The sequence below is a fragment of the Suncus etruscus genome, chromosome 18 (assembly GCF_024139225.1).
Source record: "Suncus etruscus isolate mSunEtr1 chromosome 18, mSunEtr1.pri.cur, whole genome shotgun sequence".
Taxonomy (NCBI): Eukaryota; Metazoa; Chordata; class Mammalia; order Eulipotyphla; family Soricidae; genus Suncus; species Suncus etruscus.
The window spans coordinates 13,062,772-13,075,073 of record NC_064865.1 but is presented as its reverse complement, the minus strand read 5'-3'; the positions used below and the strand labels follow the sequence as shown (position 1 = coordinate 13,075,073).

At 35.5% G+C, this 12,302-nt stretch overlaps 1 non-coding gene across 1 annotated transcript; it reads left to right on the top strand.

Annotated features, from left to right (window-relative positions):
- The first annotated feature begins 4,940 nt into the window (after window positions 1-4,940).
- On the top strand, window positions 4,941-5,047 carry LOC125996633 (U6 spliceosomal RNA). Its single transcript, XR_007491314.1, has one exon. It is a non-coding gene; the product is annotated as a U6 spliceosomal RNA (small nuclear RNA).
- Window positions 5,048-12,302: the final 7,255 nt, after the last annotated feature.

Below are 12,302 nucleotides of genomic sequence, written 5' to 3'. Positions count from 1 at the left end.
AATGAAGATGTAGAAAACCTAAACAGGCCCATCACTTTAGAGGAAATCGAAGATGTAATTAACAAACTCCCTAAGAACAAAAGTCCAGGTCCAGATGGTTTTACAGGTGAATTCTATCAAACATTCAGAGAAGACTTACTACCATTGATCCACAGGCTCTTCCAATCCATTAAAAAGACAGGAACCCTCCCCAACTCCTTTTATGAGGCTAATATCACACTCATTCCCAAAGATGGCAAAGACACCACCAAGAAAGAAAACTACAGATCATTCTCACTAATGAACATAGATGCAAAAATTCTATGACCATATTTTTATTAGATTTTTAAATTTTCTTTAGAAACAAATTTAAAACATAACTAAAAATTAAAAGGATTCATCAAGACATAAAATCTTGCTTCTAATCTTCATTTGCTCTCCATTTGTATCTGGTCAGCAATTATATTGAGGAATTTAATTTTCCAAAGAATTCCCTATCTACTTTAGAAAATTCTGATGCTGAGGCAATTTTAAAACTGTAGTTAAGATAATATGATCACAGTATTTTTAATTTTTATATGTTTGGTGTTCAAAGTGCAGCACATCACCATTACTGACAAAGTTCCAAGACAATCCAGCATGCCTTATGTCACTTCTTATTGGTGAGGCAAAACATTTTTATATCAAAACTTTTTATCAATATATTTTATTCTTAAAAACATATAAAAAGGGCCAGAGAGATGATACAGTGGGTAAATCACTTGCCTTGTTTGTGCCTAACTCAGGTTCATTCCCCAGTACCCATGTGTTTCACCTAGCCCATGAGGAGTGATTCCTGAGTGCAGAGCCAGGAATAAACTCAGAATGATTCGGTGTGGTTCCCCACCCCCAAAAGATAATATGAATTTTGGCATAGCCAATATTATAAGTAACATTTTATTACAGTTTTATTTATTTAGCCAGATATTTGCAATTCATATAAAAATTTTTAGACAGGCAAAAATAGAAGTTGTCAGAAAGAATTACAGATATATTGTTTGAATTTTGTAAAAATATTTTTCATAAATTCACTGCTTCTATTATAGTCTGACCTGTAGAACAGATGGTAGATATTTTCAGCAGTGGTCTAACAATGACTAAGGAGAAATTCATTTTCTTTATTATATAAACTGCCTCTCAATTTAACTTGAGTGCATAGATTTAGCTCAGGCTATATCAATAATATATACTTCTAAGATTGTCTTTAAAGTGAATGCTTTTCACCTAAATAATACTTAAGTTTTTTGGCTAAAGCAATAGTATAGCAGGTGGGACATTTGCATTGCATGCAGTCAAACCAGTTTTAATACCGGCATAACATATGGTCCTCCACACTCACCTAAGTGATCTCTGAATGATAGGCAAACACAGAAAAAAATATATATTTCTTAGACTTTTTAACAGAATATGTAAATATACCATGTGAATTTGTTAGCTAATTTTCTTTTATCATTGGAGACATAACTCAAATTGATTTTGTGAAAATCATTTTTGTTTTCATGTCACCAATTATCGTCTTTATTTTTGTGTAATTATAAGTTTTTGTGTGTCCTTCTCCAACTGGGCATTACTGAATTTCTGACTATGAATGCAAATTAATTTAGCGTTGAAATTTACTGTTTGTTTTTGTTTTAGAGCCACAATCATTGATGCTCAGAGTGGTCCTCAAACTATGGCCCGTGGGCCACATATTGTATTTGTATCTGTTTTGTTTCTTCATTGCAAAATAAGATATATGCAGTGTGCATAGGAATTAATTCATAAGTTTTGTTTTTACTATAGTCAGACCCTCCAATGGTCTGAGAGACAGTGAACTGGCCCCCTGTTTAAAAAGTTTGAGGACCCCTGACAGAGAATCATTTGGGATGCCAGGAAATAAATTTCGGTTGACTTCATACAAGGCAAGTGCTCTACCCACTGAACTACTGCTGCTCAGGCCCCTGGCATTGATTATTAATATTAACAAATATATTAGATAATCTAGATTACTAGTAACTTGTTCGTTTTATTTTTTCAATTACCTTTGAGATATACAATATCATTTCAAGTTTATAGTTTGGGACAGTGGTCTGCATAATTGATGTGTCAATTGTCCACATTTCCTTTTACTTTTGCACTCAGTGACACCGTGTTGCTAACTTAAACCAACCATGTTGAAAAGCATGCATCAGGGAAATCATACAATTCAAATTTTTTCCAAATATTCATCTGCTTGACAATTATCAGCACAATATTAGTCAACGGACATAGTCAAGAAAAAACATAGTCTTATTTATAGCCTTATTTTCATTGTATTTTTATATTTATATTTATATAAATTAATATGATATAATATATAACATAACATAATATAACATATACAATATAATAATAATATAATATAAAATATAATATTATGTGATATAATATGATAAATTATGTAATGAACTAAAGTGATAGCATAGTGGTAGGGTGTTTGCCTTGCATGTGGCCTATGCAAGACAGACCAGGTTGAATCCCCAGAATCCCATATGGTTCCCTGAGCCTGCCAGGAGCAATTTCTGAGTGCATAGCCAAAAGTTAACCCCTGAGTACCGTCGGGTGTGGCCAAAAAAATCCAAAATATATATAATATATGATATATTTATATATTATTATACTTAATTTCTTCTATATTTCTCCCTTATTATACTGAAGTTCTGAAATTATTTTAATAAATCACAAGGACTATAAATTTATTAAAATCTGGATATAAAAAACTGAGGGGAAGCTTAAAAGCTACAATATGAAAAGCAGACCTATTTTATACTTGTTCATTCTTTTCCTAAAATTATTTTATTGAAGGTATTTTAAACTTTATTATCATCTATATTAATCTTGAAATATTTTTCTGTTTTGTAAAAGTATACCTTTTTAAAATAAAATTTTATTGTCATGTTTACAAATGTATTACCAGGCATTTGTATCCACTTGAATTCAATTTGTGGTCTAGAAGTAATCTCAAATCCAATGCTTTTCTCCTTCTCTTTAGCATCTCAGAATTAAATTACATTAATGATATTCCAAAAAGTAACAAGCATTTACCCAGTGGAAAATATAGTAGACAGTTCTTAGAATCAATTGGCATAGCATGAAAAGCATTAATGCTGACTCTTTTGGACAAGGTGTTCTCCACGGTATGTCTTATAGAAGTCAAAATGTGGTGGGAGGCACTACAAAGAGGTGTTTTACATGCTGGGAAGAAATTCTGACAAGGAAAACTTTTTAAAGGTAATCATAACTCTAATTTTTCAACTTGACAACTAAACATCTACATTTTGTAAAGCCTGGGGAGAGAAAGACTGAAAATAAATTACTTTTTTCTTGTTGTCTTAAAAAAAAAATCTTCCAGGGGGAAATAGTAGTTCTCACCTTTAAATATCTGTTTTCTTTTTCCTCCTCCTTATTCTCTCTCCTGTGCCATAGAGCTATTCTCCATTTGACAGATATCAACCATATGACAACACTCTTTTTTTTCATAGCATGTGCAGTCTTTGTTTCCACGGGAGAGGCCCAGTAGGCACAATTTTGGACTTGTTTTTAATGCAACTAATGTCCCCCAATGATTTTCAGAAACTTCATACCAGAATGTGACATTTTAAAGTTTTCCCATTTCCCATAATTGAGTGCATGTGGCAGAACAAGAGGAAAAACATTTTAACAAATACATGAATTAATAAGAATTAATTTAATTGATTCCAAAGTCTCATAGGATATGTATAGATTTAGCCATATTTTGTTCAAGATGAGATTGTATAAACTATTCAGAACTAAACTTAGACACCACATGTGACCCAAGAAAGAGAATAAAGGAAGTGTATATAAAAGGGAACAAAGCAACCTATTAATATTCATATCATATTTAAATTGAGTAAAATTTTATCATTGGGATTATGTGCCTTATTGTTACAATTTCACAGGATGTTTGATTGTCATTAGTAAAACTGTGTCACATTTCTGCTGAAATACAAATAACCTTCCCTTCAAACTGTTCTCTTGTATACTTAATCTTCCTTGCATATATACCAACCATAGTATATGAGTTATTTAAGTGATTATATTTATGATTATTAATAAAATAGAAAGTATCAATGTAAACCCCTTCATAGATCATCTAATCTATAAAAAAGAAATTAATAACATATAGTGAAAAAGAAGAATGTTTTTAATCAATTAATTTGGAAAAAATAAGTGCCACATGCAAAAATAAATAAAACTAGAAAAATATGAATGCCTTAGAAATAATTCACACAAATAATGTTTCCCCCACAAATAATGTTTTATACTTAGACTATACACCCCAAAATATTAAATGCATAAAAGAACACATAGATGATATACACAGAACCTCAACATTCCTGATGTGTTTGAAGACTCAAAATTCTTGGTAAGAAAAATATTTTATATGGGTTACATCAAAATAAATGTATTTTTAACAGAGAAAAACAAAATCAAATACAGAAAATATACATAATAATGTATTTACCCATAACACACTTGAAAAAAGTAAATATTCAAAATATATGAAGATCTCACATAGCTCAACCACAAAATAGCAAGAAATCCAATAAAATATGAAAAAATAGTCTTATTTTTATATCTAATTAAAATAACAAATAGTCCACAAATACATAAAAAAACTCAATATCACTTATTATTGAAAAAAACACACATCAAGTCACAATAAAATATCACCCCATACCAGTCAGGTAAAATGTCTTATGTAAAATACATTAAATAAATAATAAATAAAATAAAATAAAAATAAATTTAAAAATAGATTAAAACTGCTTGTTAAAGGATAAAGAACACTATTGGTGGCGATGCTAATTAGAATAGTCTATGGAAAATAACATGGTGAGTTTTTAAAATATCAAAGTTATAATTTTATAAGAGAAAATATCGTGCTCGCTTCGGCAGCACATATACTAAAATTGGAACGATACAGAGAAGATTAGCATGGCCCCTGCGCAAGGATGACACGCAAATTCGTGAAGCGTTCCATATTTTTTTTGCAAAAGCTGGCTCCCTGTGTGTGACACCAGGCGGGGAAAATCCGCGAAAGTACACCGGCCCAGTGGGGCTCAGCTGTGAAAGACTGTGAGTGTGACCTGTCTATGTCTGTCTACTGTCCTCTTGCGTGAAACTCTTGCGAGTGGGGCAAAAAGAGGCTCAGAGGAGCACGGCCGCTCCGCTTCGCTACGCGGCCGTGCACTCTTTCTAAGGAAAGAACTCCATTGCAACAAGAAGGAAAAATCACACTAAGAACGGCGCTATATCACAGAAGCAAACATTTCTCTCTGGACTGTCTTCTCTGTTGCATGCTCGGGCCTAAGATTTGACCCAGTGTGAGGCTTCATCCACGGAGGACTCCCCTCCCTTAGAGGCAAGTCAGCCCATCCAGAAAGGGAGGAGCCAGAGGAGTGTGCTGCCTACATCATATAGACAATGAATACCACTACAACACGTAGAAAAACCCACAATACAAATGTGACAATGGGGAAACAGCACAGGCCAGCATCAGACATAGAGAATGAAGATGACAATTCTGAGGACCAGATAATGACTGAACAACTAATCAACCTCTCAGATAAGGACTTTAGACTAGCAATATGGAAGGTGCTCAACAGACTCCAAGAAACCATGGATCGAGTTGAACAGAACACTAATAAGAACCAAGAAAATATGAAGGCAGAAATGACAAAACTCCAAACTGAAATAACATGTCAACTAACAGGCCTGAAAAACTCAGTAAACGAAGTGAATGACAAAATGGATAAGCTCTGGGACAGGGTATCAGAAGCTGAGAATAGACTTGGTGCTGTGGAAGATGAGATACATAACAATTCCATACAGCAGGAGAGATTGGACAAAAAACTTAAAGCAAATGAGCAGACAATGGAAAAATTAGTCAAAGAATGGGAACAGACGAAAATAGAAGTTTATGATAAGATCAACAGAAACAACTTAAGAATCATTGGAGTCCCAGAGACCCAGGAAGAAAATTTCCAGGAAGAATCAATAGTCAAGAACATCATTAAAGAGAAACTTCCAGAGCTAAAGAATATATGGGATCAAATCCTGCATGCCCGAAGAGTACCAACCAAAAGAGACCCCAGAAAAACCACCCCAAGACACATCCTAGTCACAATGACAAATCCCACAGATAGAGACAGAATTCTGAAAACAGCAAGATCAAAAGGGGAAATCATGTTCAAGCAAGCTTCCCTGAGATTTACAGCAGACCTGTCACCAGAAACGCTCAATGCCAGAAAGCAGTGGTGGGATATTGTGACAAGACTGAATGAAATGAATGCTTCACCCAGAATACTATACCCAGCAAAACTCACTTTCCGGTTTGATGGAAGAATACATGGTTTCACAGACAAAAAACAGCTCAGAAACTTCATAGACACAAAACCAGTCTTAAGAGAAAAACTGAAAGACCTAATCTAAGACAAGACTACCCAAAAGACACACCAAATTTTGAAATAAAGATGGCGTTAAATCCCAGGACAATTCTTTCTCTCAACGTCAATGGACTAAATGCACCAGTTAAGAGAGACACAGAGTGGCTAAATGGATCAAAAAACTCAATCCAACCTTCTGCTGCCTACAAGAAACGCACCTGAATAGTCAGAACAAACATAGACTCAAAATAAAAGGCTGGAGAAAAGTTATCCAAGCAAACAACACCCATAAAAAAGCTGGAGTGGCCATACTAATATCAGATAATGCAAACTTTATACTCAGGAAGGTTGTAAGGGACAAAGACGGACATTTTATATTAATCAAGGGGTACGTAGAGCAGGAAGAATTCACTCTCCTAAACATATATGCACCGAATGAGGGGCCAGCAAAATATTTAATACAACTGTTGACAAATCTGAAAAATAATATCAACAACAACACAATAATTGTGGGGGACCTTAACATGGCTTTGTCAACACTGGACAGGTCAACCAGACTGAAACCCAACAAGAATATACTAGACCTGAGGAGAGAAATGGAAGAAAAAGGCCTAGTGGATATATATAGGACACTCCATCCCCAGAAACCTGGATACACATTCTTCTCCAATGTACATGGGACATTCTCCAGGATAGACTACATGCTGGCACATAAAACATACCTCCATAAGATCAAGAGGATAGAAATTTTGCAGACTACCTTCGCTGACCACAAGGCTCTGAAATTATTTGTGAACTCCAAAGGGACTCAGAAGAAACACTTTAACACCTGGAAGTTAAACAGCCTCATGCTCAATAACCAGTGGGTCCGAGATGAAATCAAGGAGGAAATAAAAAGGTTCCTGGAAACAAATGACAATAAAGACACAAACTCTCAGAACTTATGGGACACAGCAAAAGCAGTACTGAGAGGAAAATTTATAGCTTTGCAAGCACACATCAGGAAGGAAGAAGGAGCTTACCTGAGTAGCTTAATGACACAGCTAATAGAACTAGAAAATGCTCAACAAAAGGACCCAAGAACAGGAAGACAGAAGGAAATAACAAAGCTGAGAGCAGAAATCAACGAAGTGGAAACTCAAAAAACAATCCGAAAGATCAACGAAAGCAGAAGTTGGTTCTTTGAAAAAATAAACAAGATTGATAGACCACTGGCAAACCTAACAAAGAAAGAGAGAGAGAGAAACTTGATAACTCGTATCAGGAATGAAAAAGGAGAGATCACTACTGATATGACAGAGATTCAAAGGGTAATCAGAAACTACTTTGAAAAACTCTACGCCACTAAAAATGAGAACCTGGAAGAAATGGATAAATTCTTGGACTCTTATAATCTTCCACGGTTGAAGGAAGAGGATGTAGCATATCTAAACACCCCCATCACCATTGATGAAATTAAAACAGTAATCAAATGTCTGCCGAAAAACAAAAGCCCAGGTCCAGATGGATTCACTAATGAATTCTATCAAACTTTCCAAGAGGAACTACTGCCAATCTTGGCAAGACTCTTTCATGAAATTGAACAAACAGAAACACTCCCAAATAGCTTTTATGAAACCAACATCACCTTGATACCTAAACCAGACAGAGACGCTACCAAAAAAGAAAATTACAGACCAATATCACTGATGAATGCAGATGCAAAGATCCTCAACAAAATCCTGGCAAATAGGATTCAATGCCTCATTAAGAAGATCATCCACTACGATCAAGTAGGTTTCATCCCAGGAATGCAAGGCTGGTTTAACATCCGTAAATCTATCAACATAATACACAACATCAATAACAAGAAAAATAAAAACCACATGATCATATCAATAGATGCAGAGAAAGCATTTGATAAGGTCCAACACCCATTCTTGATCAAAACTCTCAGCAAGATGGGAATGGAGGGAACCTTTCTCAATATAGTGAAGGCCATCTACCACAAGCCAGTGGCAAATATTATCCTCAATGGAGAAAAACTGAAAGCCTTCCCTCTAAATTCTGGCACAAGACAAGGCTGTCCTCTCTCACCACTCCTATTCAACATAGCACTGGAAGTACTTGCTATAGCGATTAGGCAAGAAAAGGATATCAAGGGAATCCAGATAGGAAAGGAAGAAGTCAAGCTCTCACTGTTTGCAGATGACATGATACTCTACTTAGAAAACCCTAAAGACTCTATCAAAAAGCTTCTAGAAACAATAGACTCATATAGCAAGGTGGCAGGCTACAAAATTAACACACAAAAATCAATGGCCTTTCTATACACCAACAGTAATAAAGAAGAAATGGACATTAAGAAAACAACCCCATTCACAATAGTACCACACAAACTCAAATATCTTGGAATCAACTTGACTAAATATGTGAAGGACCTATACAAAGAAAACTATAAAACTCTGCTCCAAGAAATAAGAGAGGACACACGGAAATGGAAACACATACCCTGCTCATGGATTGGCAGGATTAACATCATCAAAATGTCAATACTCCCCAAGGCATTATACAGATTTAATGCCATCCCTCTAAAGATACCCATGACATTCTTCAAAGAAGTGGATCAGACACTCTTGAAATTCATTTGGAACAATAAACACCCTCGAATAGCTAAAGCAATCATTGGGAAAAAGAATATGGGAGGAATTACTTTTCCCAACTTTAAACTGTACTACAAAGCAACAGTTATCAAAACAGCATGGTATTGGAATAAGGATAGGTCCTCAGATCAGTGGAATAGGCTTGAATACTCAGAAAATGTTCCCCAGAGATACAACCATCTAATTTTTGATAAAGGAGCAGGAAATCCTAAATGGAGCAGGGAAAGCCTCTTCAACAAGTGGTGTTGGCACAATTGGATAGCCACTTGCAAAAAATTAAACTTAGACCCCCAGCTAACATCATGTACAAAGGTAAAATCCAAATGGATTAAAGACCTCGATATCAGCCCCAAAACCATAAGATATATAGAACAGCACATAGGCAAAACACTCCAGGACATTACAGGCATCTTCAAGGAGGAAACTGCACTCTCCAAGCAAGTGAAAGCAGAGATTAACAGATGGGAATATATTAAGCTGAGAAGCTTCTGCACCTCAAAGGAAATAGTGCCCAGGATACAAGAGCCCCCCACTGAGTGGGAGAAACTATTCACCCAATACCCATCAGATAAGGGGCTAATCTCCAAAATATACAAGGCACTGACAGAACTTTACAAGAAAAAAACATCTAACCCCATCAAAAAATGGGGAGAAGAAATGAACAGACACTTTGACAAAGAAGAAATACGCATGGCCAAAAGACACATGAAAAAATGTTCCACATCACTAATCATCAGGGAGATGCAAATCAAAACAACGATGAGATACCACCTCACACCCCAGAGAATGGCACACATCACAAAGAATGAGAATAAACAGTGTTGGCGGGGATGTGGAGAGAAAGGAACTCTTATCCACTGCTGGTGGGAATGCTGTCTAGTTCAACCTTTATGGAAAGCGATATGGAGATTCCTCCAAAAACTGGAAATCGAGCTCCCATACGATCCAGCTATACCACTCCTAGGAATATACCCTAGGAACACAAAAATACAATACAAAAACCCCTTCCTTACACCTATATTCATTGCAGCTCTATTTACCATAGCAAGACTCTGGAAACAACCAAGATGCCCTTCAACAGATGAATGGCTAAAGAAACTGTGGTACATATACACAATGGAATATTATGCAGCTGTCAGGAGAGATGAAGTCATGAAATTTTCCTATACATGGATGTACATGGAATCTATTATGCTGAGTGAAATAAGTCAGAGAGAGAGAGAAAAACGCAGAATGGTCTCACTCATCTATGGGTTTTAAGAAAAATGAAAGACACCCTTGTAATAATAATTTTCAGACACAAAAGAGAAAAGAGCTGGAAGTTCCAGCTCACCTCAGGAAGCTCACCACAAAGAGTGATGAGTTTAGTTAGAGAAATAACTACATTTTGAACTGTCCTAATATTGAGAATGTATGAGGGAAATGTAGAGCCTGTTTAGGGTACAGGCGGGGGTTGGGTGGGGAGGAGGGTGATTTGGGACTTGGGTGATGGGAATGTTGCACTGGTGATGGGTGGTGTTCCTTTTATGACTGAAACCCAAACACAATCATGTATGTAATCAAGGTGTTTAAATAAAAAAAAAATTAAAAAAAAAAAAGAGAAAATATCATTGCTAGGCATACATCTGAAATATATAATAAAAAATTAAAAGGATATTAAATTAAAAATATATACTTTGTACCTGTACATAGCAGCATTACTCAATAGTAAAATGCCCAATGATAAATAAAGGGATAAAGAAATTGTGGTATATATTCTAAATGAACATTAATATACCCAAAAAATATGAATTTGTGCTCCCTAGGACAAAAATAGTGGATCCTAAGGTTAAGAGGAAGTAAAAGAAGGAAAGAAAATTACATGGGGCCAGAGAGGTGGCGCTAGAGGTAAGGTGTCTGCCTTGCAAGCACTAGCCAAGGAAGGACCACGGTTTGATACCCTGGCATCCCATATGATCCCCCCAAGCCAGTGGCGATTTCTGAGCGCTTAGCCAGGAGTAACCCCTGAGCATCAAATGGGTGTGGCCCCAATAAAAAAACAAAAAAGAAAAAAGAAAATTACATAATTGCATATATTTTAAATTATAGCTTAAGCAAACTATCAAACATAACAAAACACACCAACACCCTACAAAGTAGAATTTAACTACAAGATCTGGTTAAAATAGTGATGAGTGAAAGAAATGAACAGAGGGGTCCTTTTGGTGGTAGAATGACACTTGAAGTTTGATGATGGGTGTGGTGATCCCTTTATATATAGAAAAGTATTATTTATATCCCACTATACATGAAAAATCTGACTTATCGGTAGTATGCCTATATACAATATCAATTAGAGTTAGACAAAGATACGAAATAAAATAATCTATCTTTGGGGTAAGGGAGTGAAGAGAAGACTTACATAAAAAAGATTCTGTTGCAAATTCCTTTTTAATTTATAGCATGTAGCCCTAATTATCTTTGGTGTCAAAAGGAAATATACTTCATTATACCAGAACGTTGCTAGTCACTTCAGATCCAATAAACACAAAAAGCCTATTTCTTTTTGTTTGGAGAGCTTTCTTAGAGTAATACTTAAATGTAGAAAAGGCAAGGGAATCTTGATTCTGCTAGCAATTTTATTTTTGGCCATACCCAAAGAAGCTCAGTGGTTACTCTTGGCTATGCTCTCAGGAGTAGCTCCTGGCATGGGGAACCATATGGGAAGCCTGGGGATCGAACAACAGTCCATTCTAGGTTAGTGCATGCAAGGCAAATGCCCTACTACTTACGCCACTATTCCGGCCCTCTGCTAGAAAATTTTTAAAAAATCAAATCAAAACTAAAATGCTTTCCAGCCGTCAGAAAGAAAAGTAAAAGATCTACAGAATGAAACAAATAGTAAATTGAGCAATAAATACAATTTTTTTAAAAAATTATTGAAGTCATATGTTTACAATGATTCAATATTTTTTTATCTTTTTTGTTCATCACATAATGGATTGTCCAAACCTTAGCTTCATTTTGCCCACCCCTCCTTCTTTGAAGCTTCTGTCCATTGTCTGTTGGCAAAAATCTCAGGGATTGTCTCTGTTGAGGTCTGTCTAATCAATCCCCTGCTTTGTTTCTTTGTTTTCTATGTAAGAGCAAGATTATAGGGTACTGGTCTTTTAATTTCTGTTTCACAGAACACCTCCAATTTCATCCAGGTCACAGGAAACTAGATGATTTCATC